This window comes from Sapajus apella, unplaced genomic scaffold (genome assembly GCF_009761245.1).
Source record: "Sapajus apella isolate SASKATOON/1434 unplaced genomic scaffold, GSC_monkey_1.0 scaffold13, whole genome shotgun sequence".
In the NCBI taxonomy this organism is placed as follows: domain Eukaryota; kingdom Metazoa; phylum Chordata; class Mammalia; order Primates; family Cebidae; genus Sapajus; species Sapajus apella.
Genome location: NW_022436953.1, coordinates 3,063,726 through 3,089,378, shown reverse-complemented (window position 1 = coordinate 3,089,378; position 25,653 = coordinate 3,063,726). Strand labels below are relative to the sequence as shown.

The 25,653-nt window shown below is 40.6% G+C and overlaps 1 long non-coding RNA gene across 1 annotated transcript in view; it reads left to right on the top strand.

Moving 5' to 3' along the window:
* Positions 1–743: 743 nt before the first annotated feature.
* LOC116553772 overlaps positions 744–25,653 on the top strand; it is a 35,239-nt gene continuing 10,329 nt past the window's right edge. The window contains exon 1 of the long non-coding RNA XR_004269905.1: positions 744–1,226. This is a non-coding gene — a long non-coding RNA (uncharacterized LOC116553772). The remainder of the gene's footprint in view (positions 1,227–25,653) is intronic.

Genomic DNA, 25,653 nt, shown 5'->3' with positions numbered 1-25,653 from the left:
GAAATGTTCATCTTTCTAATAGGTGTTATTTGTTGATTTTGGATAGCATTTTCCACAAAAGGCAAATAATTATCAGATAAAAATTACAAAATAGGAAAAGCAAAATAAAGTGATTTTTAAAATCACAATCCCACCCAGCAATAACAAAGTTATAATTTGGTGAATATGTACTGCCAGTGCTAAAATTTATATTCCTTTTCTTCCCTTTTTTTCTTTTTTTGGTACAAGTACAATAACATACTCTATTTATTGTTTCATAGCTTATTTTAAAAGTTAATAGCATATGATGAATATTTTATATTAATTACATCTGTCTTTAATATATTCAAATTTTTATTATAAAAATTTTGAAACATGTAAAAGTAGATTAGAACATCATAATGAACATCTACATATCCACTACCTAGATTTAAAAATTACTAACAGTTTTCATTTCATTTCATCTATTTCTTTTTCTTTGCTGAGTATTTTAACATATTTTCCAGCTACTATGACATTTTGTCCTAAATATATTTATGTATATTTCTAGATTTTAGTAAACCACTACTCCTCAGTTCTCTTCATAATCTGGTACTATTACAAGTGATTATATACATATATATGTGATTATGTTATATAATATATAATTATGCATACATCTAATAGGTGTTATTTTTAAAGATAATCTTAGATGTCATGCTAAGATGACATTACATATGTAATATATGTTATATGAGATATGTATTTTATATGTACATATACATATAATTATAGATATATATTATATATACACATAATTATGTAATAGAGTTACAGGGCTGTTCTGAGGCAAAATGGTGGAATCATGCAGGCTCCTTATCCTTCAATACCCAGCACCCTTGCCCTTTCTCTTAGAGAACCAGCAGAACCATTTAAACAAAGTCGCTGGGGGCATAACCAAATAATACATATTGAAGAACACCTATGTCCTTTAAAACTTCTCTTCAAAGCAGCATTAGCTGTGAGGTAGCTAGGGAAGAATGAATATCCTTATTTTAAAGATGAGAAAACAAAAGTTCCATGAAGTTCAGGACTTGCCAAAAGGCCACACACTAAAGAACAGAGCTGGGATTCAAACACTTCTTACTTTAAAACCATGTCCTTCCTCCTAAGAGTTTTGCATCTTAAAAGAAGACTGCAGGAGATGGTGGTACTTTACACAATATGACGATTTGGTGATGTGGAAAGCTTTGGAGGAAGATATTTGGGTAAGGAACTACCTTTTCAAAGACTCCAATCTCCCTGCCTACCCTACCAGGATTTTGAGGTGAGCTGATGAGGAACTGCCTTGGAGAAAAACTGGTTGGGGAGATTTTGCAAAGAAAGAGCTATGGGATGAAGAGATTTTACTGGACATTGGAAAAGGGGAAGAAGCATTGGGGAAGATGCCAAGGTTTGAGCTTGGTTGAAAGGAAGAATTCAGACTTGGAGCTGATTGTGGGGAAAGGATAGTACCCATCCATTTTCACATGCTGCTGTTGGAAAAACCTCTAGATAGAGGTGGTGATTAGTCATTTGGAGATGCAGGATTACAGTTCAGAAAAAAATATCTATTATAATAGGATAATAGATAACATAATATTTTATCTATAACGCTACAGTTAGGACTAGAGTTAGAGGTGATGGTAGGTAGAAGCCATGGCAGGAGATGAATAGAGACAGAATTGAGAGTGAGGTGTGGAGAGACCAAGGATGAAGTCTTAAAGTAGAGTCATGTTCAGGGTCATCAGGAGAAGGAAGTGACAAATGAAGGAGACAGAGACGAAGCACTGGAGAGAGAATGAGAGGATAGTGTAGTACCACCAAGTCAGATGAAGAGCCCCACCAAAGAAGGCAGGGCTTGGTCAAAATACCAAAGGTTACAGTAGAACATCTGGATGACAACTGAGAAAAGGCCATTAGATGTGATGAGAGCTGAGAGCATGTTTTACACTGAGTGGTTTTGGAGAAAATGAGGTTGAAGGATTATGAAAGGGGTGAAGTATGGATGAAATAATATATCACTCCATCACCTTACTTGCCTCAGCAGATATTTTATCAGCTCCTGACCATGGCAAAGCAGTGGGACATACACTTCTCTCTGCTGCTCCAAGCCCCAGCTTCCATTCTCTTGCAAGTACATATTGCATCAAATCTGTTGTTGTTCCTTTAAACTATGTTCTTCCTAAATAAAAACATTGAAAAAGGCTATAAAACAATACTTTTTGCCCTCTACCACTCAATTACCTAAATGGCTGCATGATTCAAAATTTCATAAGGAAGGCCCTGGCAATAATGAAAAGGGAATGGAGAGGAGAAGGGAGAATGAGGGAGATTGTGTGTTTGTATGTTTAATTAAGATATGCTGTGCACATACAGGAAAGTACATAAATCTTAAGTGCACAGCTTGATGAATTTCTTGCATAATATATACTGTATAACCAATATCCAGACCCTGATATAGAACATTTCTAGCATTCTAGAAGTTTCTCTCCATGCTCCTAGCTGTGATTATGGATAACTTATCCAACTCCTGGATAGTTCTCTCCCCATGGGGGAGAGAAAGAAGGTGCAAGTGTTGGGAGCAGCAGAGGAAATAATTTTTTGATATTCATACTCCTAGATAATATCTGCATCAATTGTCCTGACTTTAATGTTTTGGCTGCACCTGAGAAGCACTATAGCATGATGGTGGACACTGGGCTGCTATATGGGTTTGAATCTCAGTTTTACCACTTACTGGCTTTGTGACCATTCATAACTTATATAAATAACATACCTCAATTTTCTCATCCGTAAAATGGGGACAGTAATGATACCTACTTGATAGGATGAGGGAGAAAACTGAATAAGACACCAAGAAAAGTGCCTGGCACACGGTCAGCACTCAGTAAATGTTAGCTCTTTTTAAACCATTGATGGGAATTCCAGGTGCACTACCAGAGCCAATGGGGCATATATGTTGTGGTGGGTCATGTTGACCCTTCAAATCTCATCCTCAGCTGTATCTATAATACTGCTTATAAGAAGCCAGGGTTTTTCACTACATCTCCCTTCTCTTACATGGGTACACACTCTTTTCAGGATTCAGTCTCTCCCTCACATCTCTGATCTAGCCTATCCCTGAGCTCTGCACATGCAGCTGAGGGAGTGGAAATGCCAAGCCTAGCTCTGGTGGTGACCTTATCAGGACCTTTCCAACATACTTGCTGGATCATCGGAAAGACTTGCTCACTGTGCAGTCCAGCCAGCTTCTAAGGAATTCATCACTGGGCTGGAATTGGGGTGTGTGTGACCTTGGCTGCTCCCAGGGCTTGCCCCTTCCTTCTCCCCATCCTGACTTCACTTCTGGAGTTGGACCAGTTCTTCACAATCACGGCGAGGGTGACAGCCAGGTGTGATGGATGGACGAGGAGCCACAGAGTGGCAGTGTGCTTGGTCAGAAACTCAAGGCTGTGTTTATGAGAAGGAAGAGGCTGTTTCCTGGAGCAAGCATAATGCAGCTCTAAAAAAGGCAGGGGAAATACATCATGCAAGGGAGCATAACCCTGGGAGGGCCGCTGGGAATCAGAGTACCAGAGAAGCCCTGGCAGGTCAAGGTGCCTTTGACAAGGCCTTTTTTATAGGCCATTTGCGTGAGGGTTTGCTGCTGTTCCCTGCAGAGCTGACAGCCACTCAAGGTCTCAGTGGGAGCTTGGAAGCTAATCTTAGCTGTTGCTTTCCAGACCTTCTCCACTGGTCCTGCTGATGCATTTGGAAAAGAAATAACAAACTCTATTGTTTTAAAAAACTGCAAAAATGACCATTTTGGCTGTTGACTCTTGCATTGCTGCAAATAGATTGGGATCATCAGCTACTTCCTTTCCCTCCAAACCCAGGGCAAAAGAAAGTGTAACTGGATTTTCCCAATGGTTAAGAGAGGTATCAAAATGTGTTTTCTCCAAAGAGTCTTAACAGCTCTGTTTATCCCTAAAGCATTCTCGCTCCCCTGATTTCCTTTAAGATCTTGTTGTGCTATAAAGGAGACTCTGGATAAAATGAGCACTCTGTGTTAGTTTCCTGTGGCTGCTGTAACAAACAGCCACAAACTTAGTAGCTTTATACAACAGAAATTCATCCTCTTACAGTTCTGGAAATGCAAAGTCCAAATTGAGTGTTATGAGGTTAAAATCCAGGTGCCAGTAGGGCTGGTTCCCTCTGGAGGCTTCAGGGGAGAATCTGTTTCTTCCCTCTTTCAGCCTCTGGTGGCTGCTGTTATTTCTTGGCTTGCAGCCCCTTCCTCCATCTTCAAAGCCAGTGGCATAGCATCTTCTGTCTCTGAGCCTGCCTCTGTCAGCTTCTGTCATGTGTCTCTTTTGTAGTCTAATCATCCTCTGCCTCCCTCTTATAGAACATTTGGGATTAATTTAGGGCCCACCTGGATGACCCATAATAATTTCCTCATTTCAAGATCCTGCGAAGACCCCTTTGCCCATACAAGGAAATATTCACAGGTTGCATAGGGTGAGAAACTAGATATCTTTGAGGGCTATGATTTTTTTTGTTTGTTTGATTTTTTAGAGATGGAGTCCCACACTGTCGCCCAGGCTGTAGTGCAGTGGCACGATCTTGGCTCACTGCAATCTCTGCCTCCTGGGTTCGAGCAATTCTTCTGCCTCAGCCTCCTGAGTAGCTGGAACTACAGGCATGCGCCACCATGCCCAGCTAATTTTTTTGTATTTTTAGTAGAGATGGAGTTTCACCATATTGGCCAGGATAGTCTTGATCTCCTGACCTCATGATCTGCCTGCCTCGGCCTCCCAAAGTGTTGGGATTACAGGCATGAGCCATCGTGCCCAGCTGAGGGCTATGATGTTTAATGTTATGTGTTGACTTGATTGGGCTAAGGGATGCCCAGATAGCTGGGAAAACATTCTTTTGGATGTGTCTGTGAGGGTGTTTCTGGAATTGGTAGACTTAGGAAGGAAGACCCACCCTCACCCATGTAGGTGTGCATCTCCAAACTGTTGAGCACCTGAGTAGAACAAAAATGTGGAGGAAAGGGCAAATTTGCTCTCTTTCTGCTTAAACTGAAACATCCATCTTCTCCTGCTCTCAGAAACCAAATAACAACACTCTTGGTTCTTAGGCTTTAGGGCTCAGACCAGCACCTACACCATGAGCCACTCAATTCTCAGGCCAGATGGCAGATTATGGGACTTAGCCTCCATAGCTGCATGAGCCAATTCCTGCAATAAATCTCTCACTCGCTATCCTCATGTATATATATATAGCTTTGCCAACAAAGCATTTTAAAAATTGAATCAGATTTTTTTTTTAAGTTTAAGCATGGACTTTCAAGCTCACACTTCTCACACTCTATATTGGCATATTTCCAATGTATTCACTACTTATCCAGCCCCTGAAGGCATTTGAGTTTGCAATGTCTGGGGTAAGGGCTTTTGGCATGTGATAGAGGCTGCCACATTTTCAGAATGAAAGCTGTTAAGATAAGGACAACTATGCTTACAGCCGTATCCTATTATATAGGATAGCTATCTATATCTATATCTATATCTATATCATCTATATCTATATCTATATCTATCTATATCTATCTCATCTATTGGTTTTGTTTCCCTGGATAAGCTTGACTAATACAGGGCCCTTTAATTAGCCTACCAGGCCCTCAAGTAACTATCGAAATTTATTAAACATTTACTGTGTGATAAGTTATAGGATCCAGCCCTATAGGGTTCTGTGAGCCCCTCCCTGCTGGTGTGGAGACAAGAAACTGTAGAAATAGAAGACACAGAGATAGAGAAAAGAGAGTTTGGGCTCCGGGATCCACTGCCAAACAAAGCTCGGAGACCTGCAGTAGCACCGAGTGCCTGGACACTCTGACTTTTATTGAGTACAAAGCAGTGTACAGGGAAGGTAGGGTGAGGTAATGGTGGTCAGTGATAGGGTCAGGTAAATCTTGAAGATAGGGGGCCCAAGACTTTCAAGTTGCTGAAAACCTAATGCGTCAGCGCTCCTCACATATTTGTCAGGAATATCAAGGACACTAAGATTATGTTACTATTATTAATTCTTATCTTTTACGGAAAAGAGAAACCAGGTGCAGAAGCAGGGCGTGAGAGTGGACATGGAACGTGACCAGTGAAGCACAGCATCACACAGAGACAGTTAAACCCCCGGATGTCTGCGGGCTTCCCTGACAGCCATCAGGCCTTGCCACAAGAGCTTGGAGAAGCGGAGTTTTCTCCTAACTTCCCCAGGAAGGAGATGTCTTGGTCATTTTGGACATCTCCTTCCCTAGCTGGCTAAACAGCGGGTGCTTTCACAGCACTGGCACTGCCGCACAGCTGAGGTGCCCTCCAGCAGCCCTTATGTGGGCGTGACAGAGGGCTTAGAGCATCTTGCCTTAGGATCACTTTGTTCACAATGTCACCTCAATTCCATGCTTCATAACCCAATAGTCATTAGTAGAATTAAAGGTTATATTGAGTATATATCTTTATGATGATAAGTGAGTAACTATAAGATTATATTTGATTATATAAAGGAATAACTATGTGTCTATATTTCTAATTCTTTTCTAAATCAATATTTATATGGGAACAGGCTGAGGCTTCAGACCCTTGCCACGGCACTTGCGGGGTTCTCCCGCCCACACTAAGTACCATGCTAAGTGCCTTAATGCAGGTACCCTTAATTCTCCAACCTATGAATAGCCACTGCCCCTAATCTGCAGGCAGTAACAGCTCACACTCGTTTGATTCTTATGTGCCAACCTCTCTTCTTGGGCTTTAGATGTATTAACTCTCCTAACCCTCACAGCAACCATAAGGTATGTATTATAATCTCCATCTTAGAGGTAGGGAAACTAAGGCATAGACAAGTTAAGTAACCTGCCCAAGATCTTCTAGTAAGAAGCAAAATTGGAATGTAAACCAAAGCACATAATTACTAAACTTTCTGCCAGTCCAACTTTGTTCTTCTTACTTTGTGGCAGAAAAAAATGTACCTGGCTCCTTACTCCATTGACACAATGAAAGTGGTACTGTGATGTGAGGGTCACCTGGGAGGTCAGTGGGCCAAATATTAGGGTTTTTTTTCACTGCCTGGATATGTTCCATTGTATTCAGTATTGCCTTTATATCCCCTTTGAAACTAAGCATTCTTGGAGGAGTAACATATTGTTATTAATACCGTTGTGTGAATAGGTTTACTGATAATTTTTTTTGAGATAGGGTCTTGTTCTGTCATCCAGGCTCGAGTGCAGTGGTGCAATCACAGCTCTCTGCAGCTTTAACCTCCTGAGCTCAAGTGATCCATGTACCTCAGCCTGGATGTAGCTGGGACTATGGGCACCTGTCATCACAACCGGCTAATGGTTTTGTTTTTGTGTAAAGACGGGGATCTCACTATGTGGCCCAGGCTGGTTTTGAACTCCTGGGCTCAAGCGATCCTCCCACCTTGGCCTCCAAAACTGGCATGATTACAGATGTGAGCAACCATGTCTGCCCCTGAGAAGTTTTTGTAGTAGAAAGAGAAGCACGAACTTGGAGAGTTAAGAAAGAGAAAGCTGGTATGTGGCATGCCAGGGTCAAAAAGTGGGTGGAAGTTTGTAGAACAAAGTAAACCAACTTCTGTCCTGGGAGGAAGAGGACATGGTGAGAGGAGAGAGAGAGGGAGAGAGAGAGAGAGAGAGAGAGAGAGAGAGACATAAAAGTAGGCTTGACTTGACAAATGAGAATTGGAGTGTCAAATTTGCTTCAAGGTGGTCAAGCTGAAAGTGTGGAGCAACCAGAAATTAGAGCAGGCACTTTACTGGGAAGCAAGGTGGAGAGAAGGGATGATAAAAGGAAATCACTTCTTTAGACTTTTCATTCCAAATAAAACCCCAGTCTATAACCACAATCCATTAACTCAAGAAGTATTCATTAAATTCCAAATGCTCCGGGCATTTATAAGAGCTGCCAATGGAGACACTCCCCTCACCATGAGTACAATCATGATGTAACAGAACACTGGCAACCCAGAGGCCTAATTCTAAAAGCAATCTTTTTTCCAGCAAAACATTTAAAAAATTGAATCCGATTTTTGAAGGGGCTTATGACTATAATCCCAGCACTTTGGGAGGCCAAGGTGGGGAGATCATGAGGTCAGGCGTTAAAGACCAGCCTGGCCAACATGGTGAAACCCCGCCTCTACTAAAAATACAAAAATTAGCTAGGCATGGTGGCGGGCACCTATAATTCCAGCCACTCAACAGGCTGAGGCAGGAGAATTGCTTGAACCCGGGAGGCGGAGGTTGTGGTGAGCTGAGATTGCATCATTGTACTCCAACCTGGGAGACAGAGTGAGACTCCGCCTCAAAAAACAAACAAACAAACAAAAAAATTGAATCAGATTTTTAAGTTTAAGCATGTACTTTCAAGCTCACTACACTTCTCACATTCTGTATCGGCATATTTCCAATTTATTCATTACTTATTCAGCCCCTGAAGGCATTTGAGTTTGCAACCTTTGGGATGAGATCTTTTGGCATGTGATAGAGGCTGCCAAACTTTCAGAGTGAAATTTGTTAAGCCAAGGAAAACTATGCCTACAACCATTCTAGTAACTCTAGAAGGTCATGCACCAGACCTTTTAGTCTCGTTTGTCCACTAAGTGTACTCCATTAGAAGACCCATATGTCATAAATTTTACTGCCACAAATTACAGGGTCAGATCGTTTGCCACTTTGCTCTCCATCCTTGGCTATCCTGGGAGGCTGAAGGTTGTTTCTCTTTCTGAGTACATGGGAAGTGTTTGTCTCAATGGCTTTTAATGGGTGAGCAAGATTCACCTTTAGTCTTCACATGTACATGGGCTGTGTGGCTAGGAGGGTAGTTGGGTCAAGGACACTAAGATTATGTTACCAGAGGTGGCTGGCAAGGGCTGAGGTACCAACAACATGTCAGATGATTCTGCCAAAAGTGATTGGATGTCAGAGCTAGAAGAGAAAGCTTAGACTCATTCATTCATTCAACAAATATTTATTGAATGCTAGCATTTTGTTGGATGCATAGCAGTAAAAGACAAAGTTTCTGTCCTTGCAAAACTTACATCTATCTAATAATGCAGTTATGCAGAAATCATGGATGCAGTCCAGTGCCTTTAGCACACAGACAAGAAAATCAGGATCATATGCGGCACATGAATTGCCTAAAGTCATACAGCCTGTAAGTTAAAAAACAGGATTGAAAAAAGGTTTGACATGGATTACCTGGCTTTTTCTACTTCTTCCTGCCTTCTTACCTTCACATCTTTCTAAATGGTTTTTATCTGCTTTCTTTTCCACAATGATCCATGCTAAACCATTCTGCTACTGAAGTTGGCCTTTTTGAGGTCCCCTGAGCTTATCTATTGAGTCTCCTTTCTTCAAGAATTGAGAATTTTGTCCCTTATTTGTAGAGCAACTTCCCTCCTTATGTTCTTTCTTTCCCTTTAAGTTATATTCAAAGGCTTTACTACCTTCTGTAGTTATTATATTTCTACAAATGGGTTAAATCCTTAAATTTTTGTTTAAATGAACTTTTTTTTTTCTTTGAGACAGAGTCTCACCCGGTTGCTCAGGCTGAAGTGCAGTGGCTCTATCTCGGCTCACTGCAAACTCCACCTCCCGGGTTCAAGCGATTCTCCTGCCTCAGCCTCTGGAGTAGCTGGGACTACAGGTGTGCACCACCACATCCCGCTAATTTTTGTATTTTTAGTAGAGACAGGGTTTTACCATGTTGGCCAAACTGGTCTTGAAGTTCTGACCTCAGATTATCCGCCCACCTTGGCTTCCCATATTGCAGGGATTACAGGTGTGAGCCACGGTACCCGACCTTAAATGGGTAATTTTTACAGTACATGCTACATGACTCCATTTATATGAAATTCTTGGAAATGGAGATTCTAATTATATGAAATTCTAAACATTCTAGAAAGGGAAATGTATCAGTAGTTGCCTAATGTCAGAGGTGGGAAATTACTGCAATGAGCCACAGTGGAAGTTTTTTGAGGGGCAGAAATATCTTATTTGTTCAGTTTGGTGGTGATTACATGTGTATATACATATGTTGAACTTGTCAAACCATATCTTAAAATGAATGTGTTTTATTGTTTATAGATTGTACTTCAATAAAGTTGATTTTTTGAAAAGAAACCTTTTCTAATAGGCTTGCCTCTCTGCAAAGAAGCAAATAGGATCTGCCAACGACAGAGTTCAGACTTAAAATGCAAAGACTCAACTTCAGAGAGTGAGACTGGAGGGGCGAATCTGCTCGGCACATTTGGTCTCATTTGCCGTGTGCCTGTCATGATGTAATATTTTGCAGTAAGGAACATGATTCTGGTATCTATCTATCTCCTGATTGATCTATCTATGCTATATAGATACATATTTTTGTGCATTAGGGGAGGGGTTAGGGGTGTGGAGTGGAGAACAACATGGTCTTTAAATATGGGCCAAATTCTCTACCTAGTACTCAATTTATAGAGCACTGCTCTTGTCCAGGAGAAAATAACTGGCTTTGGAGATGTCTTTAGAGAGGCGTGTAAATATGGGCTCATCTATTCTACTTTAGGGCTGAATTATGGACTTTTCAAGCATAGTTTTTATTTTAGGTATTTTTTTACCATGTAAGCTGAGTTTACAACTCAACTATCCCTTGTTTAAAAATCAACTCCACTCTGTTTTCAGCATGATTGGGCTAAAGAACAGAACCAAATTCTAGGTCCTTCACAGTCTAACTTCCCTCTGGGATATTTGATGGGATATTTTTCCTGGAGTCTTGACTCTGTTTATCAACCTTCAGCTAAGCCTGGCCAGCTCCACGTCTCTGAATATGGATGTCCATGTGCGTGTGTGAGTATGTGCTTATGGTCGGCGGCTTTGTCTCTTCTATTGACGTAGAAGCATCTCCAAGCTCCTGGAAGTAAGAGGTTAAGTTCATTTTTACAATAATATGAGTCTGTGCAATGGTTTCTGTGGTTACCTGATAAATACTTGCAGACCATTTGATTATCTCTGCTATTCTTATCTCCAGTTGTAATTGCAATTAAAGTTGTTTAAGGTCTCAGTTAAACACCTTTGGCGTGCAAAACCAAATGCCCCCACAGAAGCACCAAAGAGCTGGTGAAGCCATCCCGGGGGGGGGGGGTGGTCCATGCAATTAGTTCACTGAAGTTACCCAGTCTTTCTCCAGCCTCAACCTCACCTCTGGGTGATGGATATTCCATTTTGGGGAATGATTCATATAATATTTATTCCTGGTAATATTTTAGATTTGCTGTGCACTTTATGCATTTCACAGTACTTTCACATTATCCTTATAACAAGCCTGGGAAGTAGATTGGACAGATACCCCTATTTCATTGATGAAAAACTGAGGCTCAGAGAAGATCTGAGATTTGCCCAAAGTCATATGGTGAATTAGCAGCAGAGTTGGAACAAGCACCAAGAGGTGTGGACAATTAACTAGACAAGGGCAGAATAGAAACCTTTAGAATTATCATGAAAGGCTTTATCAGCCAAATATATGAGGAAGGCAGCCACAATTTACTGAATACCTACTATGTGTCAGGCATTAGGAGAAAAGCCTTACTTATATTACCACCTTGAAGATCATAGAAAACGTGTGGAGTTGTGATTATGGAGGGGATAGTGAGATGTGGCTTTGTTATTATCCCATTTTACAGAAAAGAAAATTAAAGATCTGAAAGAATGAATAACTTGTTCAAAGTACTGGAAGGAAATCCAGTCACCATTCCCTTTATTTTCTCTTATTTTTCTTTATTTAATTGACCAAATAGTATGTATATGTGGAATAAAACATGATGTTTTGAAATATGTATACATTGTATAATGGCTAAATCAAGTTTATTAACATATCAACTTCCCCGTATAATTTTGTGTGTGTGTTAAGAACTCTTACATTCTATTCACTAAGCAATTTTCAAATGTACAATACATTGTTGTTAATAATAATTGCCGTGATGTACAACAGATCTCTCATTTCTCCTGCTTAACCAAAATGATGTATATTTTGATCAACATCTTCCCAATCCACCTCCTTCTTCCCCAGACCCTGGCAATAACCACTGTTCCCTCTGCTTCTGTGAGTTCAACTCTTTCAGATTTCACAAATAAGTGAGATCATGTGGTATTTGTCTTTCTCTGCCTGGCTTATTTTACTTAACATAATGACCTCCAGGTTCACCCATGTTGTTGCAAAAAACAGAATTTTCTCCTTTTTAAAAGCTTAACAGTGTTCCATTTGGGTATATTTGCCACTCTTTCTTTCTTTCCTTCTTTATTTCTTTTCTTTCTTCCTTTCTTCCTTCCTTTCCTTCCTTGTTTCTTTCTTTTTCTTTCTTTCTTTCTTTTTCTTTCTTTCTTTCCTTTTCTTTCTCTCTCTCTTTCTTTCCCTTCCCTCCCTCTTTTCTTCCTTCCCTCTTTTCTTTTCCCTTCCTTCCTTTCCTCCTTCCTCCCTCCCTCCCCCTTCTCTCTCTGTCTCTCTCTTTCTTCCTTCCTTCCTTCCTTTTCCTTCCTTCCCTCCCTCCCTCCCTCCCTCCCTCCCTCCCTCCCTCCCTCCTTCCTTCCTTCCTTCCTTCCTTCCTTCCTTCCTTCCTTCCTTTCTTCTTTCTTTCTTTTAGACAGGGTCTAGCTCTGTTGCCCAGGCTGGAGGGCAGTGACACAATCTCTGCTCACTTCAATCTCTGCCTCCTGGGTTCAAGTGAACCTCCTACCTTATCCTCTCCAGTAGCTGGGGCCACACGTACGAACCACCATGTCTGGCTACTTTCTAAAATTTTGTAGAGAGGGGGTTTCACCATATTGCCCAGGCTGGTCTTAAACTCTTGGGCTCAAGTGATCCACCCACCTTGGCCTCCCAAAATGCTAGAATTACCGACATGAGCCACTGCCCCCAACCTGTACCACATTTTAAAAATCCATTCATCTGTCGATGGAAGGTTAGGTTGATTCCATACTTTGGTTATGCTACAATGAACATGGGAGTGCAGATATCTCTCTGACACACTGATTTCACTTCCTTTCAATATATTCTCAGTAGTGGGATTGCTGAGTCAAATGGAGTTCTATTTTTAGTTTTTTGAGGAATCTCCACAGTTTTCCTTATGGCTACACTAATTTATATTCCCGTCAACAGAGTATGAGTGTTCCCTTTTCTCCACATCCTCACCAAATATCTTTTGTATTTTTGATAACAGACATTCTAACAGGTGTGAGGTGATACCTCAATGTGGTTTTCACCTGCATTTTCCTGGTGATTGGTGACATTGTGCATTCTTTTTCATATGTCTCTTGGCTATTTGTATGTCTTCTGAGAAATGTCTATGCAGATTCTTTGCCCATTTTTAAACTGGGTTACTTGTTTTCTTGCTATTGAGTTGTTTGAGTTCCTTATATATTTTGGGTATTAACTCATATCGGATGTATGATTTGCAAATACTTTCTCCCATTCCACGGGTTGTCTCTCTTCACTCTGCTGATCACTATCCCTTTTATCAGAATATCCCAGAATACACAGATGATCAAGCCCCAGTCATTCCTTAACCTCAGCGGCAGCCTCTAGTTCCTCCTCTCAGTCTCCACTCTCATTATCGATCTTTATCTTCAACTTCATTCTGAAGTTCAACCTTATTCTCCATTTTCATCTTCTCTGAATAATCAAAATCAGTCCAGTATTTGACGATAAGGAATTTCATGTTTCCTGAGGAACCGCACCTACTCTCCAGCTTGCCAGCACAATTTTCTGACACGCCATTTTTCTCCTGACAGTTGGTAGATAATTGCTTTTATGTATTTCCATTGAATAAGTTTGTGTGTTGTTTTCTCCAGCAATTGGTAAGGCCCCCAGGATAGGAATTGTGGCTTCACTTTAGGCTAAGAAGGTAGCATAGCTATATTTGCATTGTGGACAGTTAATATATGTTTGTTCCTAGTGATGACATGTGTACTCACAGTTCTGAGTACACAAGATTTCTTCACTGATCATTTTTATCTGCTGTTTGTGTTGGATCTAGTTTATCACCCCTTCTTGTTTTCTTGATACATTATTTACTATTATCATTAGATTTTACTCAGTGTATATATATTGTGCTATGTAGCAGGAATAGAAAAAGAACAGACACAAACTCAACTGAGACTTTAAGTCTAGTGGCACCAGCTAAGTTTTTTTCTTGCTCTCTTGCACAGGCTGGAGTGCAGTGGCTTGATCACGACTCACTGCATCCTCGACCTCCTGGGTTTATGTGATTCTCACACCTCAATCTCCTGAGAAGCTGGGTTTACAGGCACATGCCACCTTACCTGGCTAATTTTTTCTTTTTTCTTTTTGTTTTTGTTTTTGATAGAAACAGGGTCTCCCTGTGTTGCCCAGGTTGGTCTCAAACTGCTGGGTTCAAGTGATCTGCCTACCTCAGCCACCCAAAGTGCTGGGGTTACAGACATGAGCCACCGCGCCTGGACTGTTTGTCTTATTTTTAAATGGATTTTATTTACTTTGGTTTTGTACTTGTTTTTAAAAAGTAATTCAACTTGAAAGAATAGCCATAATTTTGTAAAAAATTGTTGATTTTTTCTTGCAAGGACCAAGAGAGACAGCAGCTTTTGAGATGTGATTCTTTTCAATGATTCTTTAACCACAATATAGCTGAATTTCCTCTTACATTTGGCATGCTTTGCATTGTTCTAGCATTCAACCTGATTCCTCTATTTCCTTTTAATAAAGAGGAAACTTAGGTTTAATAAAAGTGTCCCCCCCAAAGTAGTAAGATGCTAAAGAAAGATTAGGAACAATTGTACTGAAAGCAAAAAGGAGAACTTTTAATGATTTGCGATCTTTGCCTTGGAAGGAGATTGATTTGTTATGTTGGATTACCCCAGCCATAGGTAATTGCAAGAGTCCATACTTGGGGAGTAAGACAGGCTAGAGCCGTGGAGTTCTAGCTTGACTGAATCTTAGTGAAGGAGTGTGTAGAGATGCACGCTGCCCTTTCCTCTCAGTATGCTGATTTAGAGCTGGAGTAGATCAATGTGTGAAATAAAAGTACAGGGCTCCCTTTCCTAGAACCTTCTAGTTAGGAAGATACTTTGTCACATCTTTTAGAAGGTAGCCAACATCATTTTGTTTCTCAGAGCAAAAAGAATAAATTCTAAGCCGGACACAGTGGCATGTGCCTGTAGTCTCAACTACTCGAGAGACCGAAGTGGGAGAATTGCTTGAGCCTGGGAGTTCAAATCCAGACTGGGCAGTATAATAAGACCCCTATCTCTAAACAAACAAACAAACAAACAAGCTAAAACAAAAAATGAAACAAACAAAAAGAATAAATTTCAAAGTGTCCCCTTGTATTGATAGATATGGGATCTATCAATATAACTGATTGTGTTATTATTGCTGTTTCAGTTTTCACTGTCCAATGTAGTTTACTATGGTGGTTTCACAGTATAGACCAGAGTAGTAAATACTTTAGAAGAACAGGAGTCGGGGATATATTTTGTGGTACAGAGCAGGTGGGAAGGTGCACATCATTTGCCCGATATCTTTATCCTGTTCTACATCTTAATTTTTTCTAGATCCTTCATAATCAGGGGCTCCCTTATCTCCCTAAACTTGTTTTCCATATGGTTCCTCAATCAAAACCCCCCTCACAGGTTAGGTCAAGTTTCCTTACTCTCCTCCCTCCCCCACAGGATACAGATCCCTCCCTCAGTTCCCCTTGGGAGAAATGCCTTTTCTGCCTTTCCCAATCCTTTCCTTCCTCCAAGGTCCACTTTAGACCAGCGTCCTCCATCAAGTCCTCCCTGACAGCTCCTGCCCAGTGCCCTCTTCCTTCTTGGACCTCTAGCACACAATGGCATGTGATAAGAATAGCCTCCATTGGCCCAGTGGTTGACAAAGCACTCCTTTCACTTTGGATTTTCACCAGACCCTGGGATTGGTGAGGAGAATTTTCTTGTCCCCTCAGAGAGAATGAAAAACCAGCCCAAGGCCATATTCCCAGTAAACGGCAAAACTGGGATGTCAATCCAGGCCCTTGAAGTCCAAAACTTTTTTGCAACAGTCCTTTGTCTCTAGCTCACACATCTATACCTCAACAGTGCCTAGCTTAGTGTTGTGAAAAATCAGATGCTCCAATAACTATTTGTGGATTGCTGTATTGATCTTGACAATATCACCCTATATACCCCCTGCTCCCAACTCAAAGTCGCTGCTTCTATTTGTCATGAGCCATCAGTGTGCATGAGTGAGAGTCTGCAATGCAGCAGAGGTGGAAGTTCTGCTCTTTCAGGCATCATCTGTGATGGAAGCTGCAGTTGAGGACTGGGGTCTCCAGGGGGGCTATCTGGGAGGGGCACGATCTCCCTGAAGGGATAGGGAGGTGGAATACCTCTAAAGCAAGGCAGAATGAGGACATGATTTCACTTGTTTATGAGGGGCTTTTCAAAACCAAAGAAAAGGAGTTTTTAAAAAATAAGCAGAGAAAATCTATCTCCTTTGGCTGAGTGACATTTCATGCCTGTTCATATCATTATGTCAGTCTTTGAAAAATAAAGAACTAAAGCAGTCTTTTCTCACTAGACAAAAGGAAGAACTGGGTGTTTCCCCACGAGGAGACCCAGATGTGATGAGTGAAGCATTAGGATTGAAGTTGAGTCACCCCGACATTGGGCTGTCGGGTGGGGTCAGAGCTTTCTCCTCAGCCTTCAAAGCCAGCAAATTTGCATAGGGCCATAGCCACACATACTTGCTGGCTGCAGCCAGTGCTGGTATTGTCAGTATCTGGGACATGGTTCAGGGAGAATCTCCAGCTGTTCTTATTTATTTCAGAATGAATCTTCTCCAGATCAGGTGGGCTGGTGTTTTGTTAATGACCTAAAATATAATTTAAGAGTCACAAGAAGGTGCAAAATAGTACAGAGAATTCCTTTGTACTCTTCACCCAGCTCTTCCCAGAGATAATATCTAACCATTATTCATTTATTTTTAATGAAGTATTTAAGAACAAATAAGCCGGGCGCAGTGGCTCACGCCTGTAATCCCAGCACTTTGGGAGGCCGAGGCAGGAGGATCACGAGGTCAAGAGATCAAGACCATCCTGGTCAACATGGTGAAGCCCCGTCTCTACTAAAGCTACAAAAAATTAGCTGGGCATGGTGGCGCGTGCCTGTAGTCCCAGCTACTCAGGAGGCTGGGCAGGAGAATTGCCTGAACCCAGGAGGCGGAGGTTGCGGTGAGCCGAGATTGCGCCATTGCACTCCAGCCTGGGTAACAAGAGCGAAACTCCGTCTCAAAAAAAAAAAAAAAAAAAAAAAGAACAAATAATTTATTATTATCTCATGGTTCTGAATGTCGATGAGCTCTGCTGGGTGGTTCAGTTGCTATCACATGACAGCTGAGGCTAGACTCAGTTGAAAGTTTCTTCTCCTGTGTGAAGCTGATCTGGTCAGGCATCTCTTTCTCCATGCAGCTTCTCCAAGCGGGTAGCTCAGGCATTCTAACAGCAGAGTGGTGTCAGCATGAAGATTTCTGCTATGATGGCTTCCTTGAGAGAGATCGCTCCAAGAGGCCTGAGTGAAAGCTGCAAGGCTTCTTATGATCTAGTCTTCAAAGTCCCAGAACATTTTATTGGTCACGTTTGATTGGTCAAGCAAGTCACTAATGCCAGCCAGATTCAAAGGAAAGAGAAATTAGACTCCACATCATAACAGAAGTAGAAAAAAAAAAAAAATTGGATGGCTATCTTCCAGTTATCCAGGGAACAATTCTATGAGCAGGTGTTGTCTGAGTGGAAAGAATCTTTACTGAGGGGTAGGGAACATCCAGCCTCTTGTGGGGAGGAAATTCAGTGGAGAGGAAGTGAGGTAGGAAATGTAAAATGGGCGTGTAATAGCAAAAGAATGGAATGAAAGGGCTCCACCTGGAGGCCTTTTCTGGTGGCGGTAGCGGAAAAGTGGGGCCCAGGTGTGTCTGGGCAGTGGTCTTGGAGTCGGAAGAAGAGAGGAGGAAGGTTCTCTGGCTAAGACTCCCTCATAAATGGCGTCCGATTGTGGAGTTCTGGAATGATGGAATAGACTGGAAGAGAGCTGTGAATGTGTGGACTCCGGAGAGAGTGACGAAGCAGAGGGGGAAAGGCTGCCTTTACCGGGGAGAAGCGGTGAGCTAAAGCCGAGGGCCAGGCTTGTGGGGCGCTGTCTGCGGTGGCGTGGCCAGTTCTCTGGAAGGGCGGTCTTCTTCCACACCTCCGTGCCTTTACCCGTGCTGTGCTTTCTGCCTGGAGTGCTGTCCTCTCTTCTTGGGCCTGGGTGATACGAGGTTTAAAGGTTCGACGGAAGCACCGGGGCCACAGAAGGGCCCTTTCTGGTCACTCCAGTTTAGATTGGGGTCCCCTCTTCTGTGTCCTGTGTGACTTAGATCCCACTGGACATGAGTTCCGTGGAGCTAGGGATTGTATCTGTCTTGCTCACAGTAACATTCCTAGTGCCTAAAACTTGTAAATTCTCAATAAATGCGTATTTACTGAATGAAATACTGCTGTTATATGTCTGCCAGTATCAGTTATCACAGATATTGAAGTTGTGAGTGGACTTGTCTGTCTTTCTCACTACATTATGACCTTCCTGAGGGCAGGACCATGGGTGTTCCATCTCGGTATACCCGGCACGTTAGCTCAGAGTCTGGGAAATAGTGGCTTAGCAATATTTGTTGAATGAATGTTAAAAAGGAAGTGGGTAGTCTGGGAGCACGGGAAGGATTAGTCAGTGATTATAAGCTCTGGCTCACAGTAGGATCACCAGGGGAACTTTATAAATACTGATGCCTAGGTTAGGCATGGTGGCTAACACCAATAATCCCAGCACTTTAGGAGGCCAAGGTAGGAGGATTGCTTGAGGCTGGAGTTTCAGACCAGCTTGGGCAACATAGTGAGACCCCATCTTTAAAAAAAAAAATTAGCCAGGCATGGTGGTGTGCACTTGTTGTCCTAGCTACTTGGGAGGCTATGGCAGAAGGATCGTTTAAGACCAGGAGTTCAAGGCTGCAGGGAGCTATAATTGCATCACCACCCTCCAGCCTGAGCAACAGAGCAAGATCCTGTCTCTAAAAACAACAAACAAACAAAACTGATGCCTAAGGCCTCACACCAGACAAATCAAAACAGAGTCTTTGGGGTGGGGCCCAGGCATCTGTATTTTTAAAAGCTCCATGGGTAATTTTAAGGTTTAGAAACTCTGGGGCTAGGCTCTAAAGAAATGTCAGAATTTTAGAGCAGTCAAGGGAACATTCCAGAACAGAGTCCCTGTCTGCTGGAGAGGAAAAGGACTTTCTTTTCTCAAACTGTGTAGGTACCAGAGCAGAAGAGAATAAGAAAGACTAGATTCCATCCTAACGCTCAATGCATTTTCTCTGGGAGAAAAACTGAGGTAGTCAAATGTGCCCTGTTTTTAAGAAATTAGGGCATTTCCAAGAACAAGAGTCTTTGCCATCATTCCCAGAACCAGCAGAATCAGCATTACTTGGGAGCGTTTTAGAAATACAGAATCTCTTGGCTGGGCTTGATGGCTCACAGCTGTAATTCAGCACTTTGGGAGACTGAAGTGGGAGGATCAATTGAGCACAGGAGTTTGAGATCAGTCTGGGCAACAGAACTGAAGCCCATCTCAACACCACCAGCAACAAAATAGAAAAAATTAGCTGGCCATGGTGTTGCATGCCTGTAGACCCAGCTACTTGGGAGGCTGAGGCTGATCACTTGAACCCAGGAGTTGAAGGTAGCAGTGATCCATCATAATGGCACCAACTACACTCCAGTCTGAGTGACAGAGGAGACCCTGTCTCAAAAAAAAAAAAAAAAAAAAAAAATGCATAATCTCAAGCCCGTCCCAAACCTATTGAATCAGAATCCATTTACACAAGATCTGCAGGTGATTCCTGTGCACTTAGAAGTTTGAGAAGCATTGCTTGAAGTAGTTGTTCTCAAAGAGTGATTGGGGCACCGGCATGGTTGGGGTAGTCACGGGGGTGAAAGGTGGGCTATGGTTCTCACATTCTGGCCATCTTCAGAATTATCTGAAGGGTTTAATTACTGATTACTAAGACAATTCCCAGTTCAAAAGGAAAGTGATTACTTATAAACCATCTCATTCAGTAAGTCTGGGGTGAGGTATAAAAATTTGCATTTCTAGGTTCATCCATGTCCCTACAAAGGACTCAAACTCATCGTTTTTGATGGCTGCATAATATTCCATGGTGTATATGTGCCACATTTTCCCTATCCAGTCTATCCTCGATGGGCATTTGGGTTGGTTCCAGGTCTTTGCTATTGTAAACAGTGCTGCAATGAACATTCGTGTGCACGTGTCCTTATAGTAGAACGATTTGTAATCCTTTGGATATATACCCAGTAATGGGATTGCTGGGTCAAATGGAATTTCTATTTCTAGGTCCTTGAGGAATCGCCACACTGTCTTCCACAATGGTTGAACTAATTTACACTCCCACCAACAGTGTAAAAGTGTTCCTATTTCTCCACATCCTCTCCAGCATCTGTTGTCTTCAGATTTTTTAATGATCGCCATTCTAACTGGTGTGAGATGGTATCTCAATGACAGAAGAGCAGAAGATCAAACACCGCATGTTCTCACTCATAGGCGGGTGTTGAACAATGAGAACACATGGACACAGGGAGGGGAGCACTACACACTGGGGTCAGTTGGGGGGAAATAGGGGAGGGACGGTGGGGGGTGGGATGCGGGGGAGAGATAGCAAGGGGAGAAATGCCAGATGTAGGTGATGGGGAGGAAGGCAGCAAATCACACTGCCACGTGTGTTCCTATGCAACAATTTTGCATGTTCTTCACATGTACCCCCCAAACCTAAAATGCAATAAAATAAATAAATGGGGAAAAAAAATTTTTTTTGCATTTCTAACAACTTCCCAGGTGCTACTGATTCTGCTGATTCCGGATCTTGCTTTTGGGCTATTACAAATAAGACTTATGACCATTCATGTATAATTCTGTGTACAACTACATGCTTTCATATCTTTTGGGTAAATACCTAGGAGTGACGTTGCTGGATCATAGGATAATTGTATTTAATTTTTTAAGAAACTGCCAAACTATTTTCCAAAGTAGTTGGACTATTTTATCTTCCCACCAACAATGTATGAGAGTTCTAGTGCCTTCATATGTTCAACTCTTGAAATGGTCTATTTTAATGTAACCCATTCTAATAGATAAATGTGTGGTTTTAATTTGCATTTCTGTAATGACTAATGAAGTTATATTTTCATGTGTTTTTTTGCCACCTATATGTCCTCTTTGGTGAAGTGCCTGTTCTAATCATTTGCCATTTTCTTACTGAGTGGGTTAATTGTTTATTATTGAATTTTTTTCTAATTAGGTTTTGAGTGTTCTTTATATATTCTAGCTACGTGTTTTATTGTATATATGACTTGCAAATATTTTCTTCCAACTTTTGACTTGTCTTTATTCTCTTACCAGTGTCTTTCAAAGAGAAGTTTTTAATTTTGATGAAATCCAGTTTATCAATTTCTTTTTTATAAAATGTGCTTCAGTTGTGACAGAAGCCCATTTTTTTAAGGGGGTTGTTTCTGGCATTTTGATTTAAGTTCCTTTTACATTCTGGATATTAGACCTTTGTTGGATGTGTAGTTTGCTAATATTTTCTCTCATTCTATAGGTTGTCCCTTTACTCTGTTGATAATTTCTTTTGCTGTGCAGAAGCTCTTTAATTGGTCCCAGCTGTCAATTTTCATTTTTGTTGCAATTGCTTTTGGGGACTTAGCCAAAAATTCTTTGCCAAGGCTGACGTCAAGACAGGTATTTCCTAGGTCTTCTTTCGGGATATTTATAGTTTGCAGCCTTACATTTAAATCTTTAATCCATCTTGAGTTAATTTTTATATATGGTGAAAGGTAAGGGTCTAGTTTCGTTCTTCTGTATATGGCTAGCCAGTTATCTCAGCAGAATGTACTGATTAGGGAGTTCCTTCCCCACTATTTTTGTTGGCCTTGTTGAAGATCAGGTGGTTGTAAATGTGCGGCTTTATTTCTGAGTTGTCTATTCTGTTCTGCTGGTTGATGTGTCTGTTTTTGTATCAGTATCATGCTGTTTTGGTCACTGTAGCCTTATATAGAATAGTTTGAATTTGGGTTAGTGTGATGCCTCTGGCTTTGTTCTTTTTGCTTAGGATTGCTTTGGATATTCCGGCTCTGTTTTGGTTCCATACAAATTTTAGAATGGTTTTCTAATTCTGTGATGAATGACATTAGTAGTTTGTTAGGGATAGCATTGAATTTGTAAGTTACTTTGGGCAGTATGGCCATTTTAATGATATTGATTCTTTCTTTGCATGAGAATGGAACGTTTCCCCATTCGTTTGTGTCATGTGATTTTTTTGAGCAGTGTTTTGTAATTCTCATTGTAGCAATATTTCATCTCCCTGGTTAGCTGTTCCTAGGTATTTTATTTTCTTTGTGCCTATTATAAATGGGATTGTGTTCCTGATTTGACTCTCATCCTGGATATCATTGGTGTATAGAAATGCTACTGATTTTTGTACATTGATTTTGGGATACATTGTCTTGATTATTGTGGCTTTATAATAGTGTTATTCCTTCTACTTTTCCTTTTTCAAAGTTGGACAATACTTCGCTTCAAAGTTCTTTGGATGTTGCATTTCCATATAAATTATAGACACAAGTTTTCATAATCTAAAAAGTTTGCTGGGATTTTTATTGAAGTTGTATTTAATCTACAGGTCAATTTGGGGAAAATCAAAACCTTAAAAATTGTGTTTTCAGAGTCATGAATATGGTATATCTCTCTATTTAGGTCTTTAATTTCAAGGTTGCTTTGAAGTTTTCTATGTACAATTCTTTAACATCTTTTGTCAGATTTATATATAAACATTTTACATCTTTTAATACTCTTGTAAATAGTATTTTTAAATTTCAGTTTCCAATTGTTCATTGCCAGTGTGTAGAAATACCACTATTTGGCCAGTTGTGGTGGTTCATGCCTGTAATTCCAGCACTTTGGGAGGCCAAAGCAGGTGGATCACAAGGTCAAGAGATTGAGACCATCCTGGCCAACATGGTGAAACCCCATCTCTACTAAAAATACAAGAATTAGCTGGGTGTGGTGGTGCGCACCTGTAGTCTCAGCTACTCAGGTGGCTGAAGCAGGAGAATCACTTGAACTTGGGAGGAAGAGTTTGCAGTGAGCCGATATTGCACCACTGCACTCCAGCCTGGCAACAGAGTGAGACTCCATCTAAACAAACAAACAAAAGTAATATCATTATTCTTTGCACATTGATCTTGTGTCATGCTACCTTGCTGAACTCATTCTAGGATTTTTTTCTGTAAATTCTGTAAGATTTTCTCCATAGATGATCATGTCACCTGTGAATAGAGAGAGTTTTACTTCTTGCTTTCCCACTGGATGCTTTCATTTCTTTTCTTTTTTTTTTTTTTTTATTTCATTGTCTAGATTCTTAGTGCAGTGTTGCATAGGAGTAGTGAGAGTACTTATTATAATCACGTTTCTGATCACAGGGAGAAAGCATTCAGTCTTTCATCATTAAGTATGTTAGCTGTAGATTTTTTAGAGATTAAAAAAATTCAGGTTGGGGATGCTCTGAACTATTCCTAGTTTGTTAATTAAAAAAAAAATCAGAACTGGATGTTGGGTTTTATTAATAATTTCTCTGCATTTGTTGAGATGACCATATGGTTTTTAAAAATTTAATTAATACGGTGAATTACACTGATTTTCAAATGTTAAACCAACCTTATGTTCCTGGGATAAACCCCACTTGGTCATGAAGTATTATCCTTTTTATATATAGCTGGATTCATTTTGACAAAATTTTGTTTAGCATTTTTGCACCTATGTTCATAAGGGACATTGGTCTGTGGTTTCCTTATAATGCCTTTATCTGGTTTTGGTATCAGGGTAATGCTGGCCTCATCAAATGAGTTGAAGAGTATTCCTACTTTTTAAATTTTCTAGTCGAGTTAATGTAGATTTGATATTATTTCTTCCTCAAATGTTTGGTAGAATTCACCAGGGAGGTGATCTGGGCCTGAAGTTTGTGGAAAGGTTTTTAAATTACAAATTCAATTTATTTAATAGATAAAGGGCTATTCAAGTCATCAATGTCCTCTTGAATGAGCTTTGGTAGTTTGTGTTTCTCAAGGAATTTGTCCATTTCATGTAATTTGTTAAATTTATTGGCATTGATTTTTCATAATATTTCTTCATTACCTTTTAATATGTGTAGGATTGGTAGTGGTCACCTGTCTCATTCCTTATATTAGTAATTTTTATTTCTTTTTTTCCTGATCAGTCTGGTTAGAGTTTTATTAATTTTATTGATATTTTCAAATAATTGACTTTTGGTTTCGTTGATTTTTTTCCTGTTTTTCTCTTTTCTATTTTATCTCTATTATGTCAAGTTTTCTATTTACTTTAGATTTAATTTGCTCTGTTTTTTCTAGTTTCTTGAGGAGGAAGCTGAGGTCCACCAATGATTCAGTTAATTGTCTTGACATCTTTCTTCTTTTCTAATATAAACATTTAATGCTGTTAGAGTCCCCCAAGTGGTATCCCACAACTTTTGATATGTTGTGTTTTCATTTTCTTTCGGTTAGTATTTTCTCCTTCTTCTTCTTCCGTCTTCCTTCTTCCTTCTTCTTCTGCTTCTTCTTCTTCTTTCTTCTTTTCTTAAGACAGAGTCTCATGCTGTTGCCCAGGCTGGAGTGTAATAGTACGATCTTGGCTCACTGCAATCTCTGCCTCCTGGGTTCAAGCAATTCTCCTGCCTCAGCCTCCTGAATAGCTGGGATTACAGGTATGTACCACTACACCCAGCTAATTTTTGTATTTTTAGTAGAGACGGGGTTTCACCATGTTGCCCAGGCTGGTCTCGAGCTCCTGACCTCAGGGGATCCACCCGCTTCAACCTCCCAAAGTGCTGGGATTACAGCCATGAGCCACCACACCCAGCCTTAATTAATGTTTTCTAATCCCCCTTTTGATTTCTTATTTGATTCATGGGTAATTTAGAATTTGTCATTTAATTTCCAAATACTTGGGGATTTTCCAAAGACCTTTGTTTTCTGTGTCTACCTTAATTCCACTGTGGTTAGAGAACATGCCTTTTATGACTTGAATTCTTTTGAATGTATTTAGACTAGTTTGTGGCCGAGTATCTTATTTATATCTTGGTAAAAGTTTCATGTGCACATAACAAGAATGTGGACTCTGCTTATGTTGCACAGCATGTTCTATAAATGACAGGTCAAGTTGATTGATTATGTTGTTTAACTCTTCTCAACCCTGATTTTCTTTCTACTTGTTTTATGAATCATTGAGGGAAGGGTATTTAAATGTCAAATTATAACTATGGATTTGTCCACTTTCTTTTGCAGTTCTACCAGATTTTGCTTCCTGTATTTTGAAGTTCTGTTCTTAGGTGCCTAAATGTTTTTTTTATTGTCTTTCTTTCTCTCTTTCTTTCTTTCCCTTCATTCCTTCCTTCCTTCCTTCCTTCCTTCCTTCCTTCCTTCCTTCCTTCCTTCCTT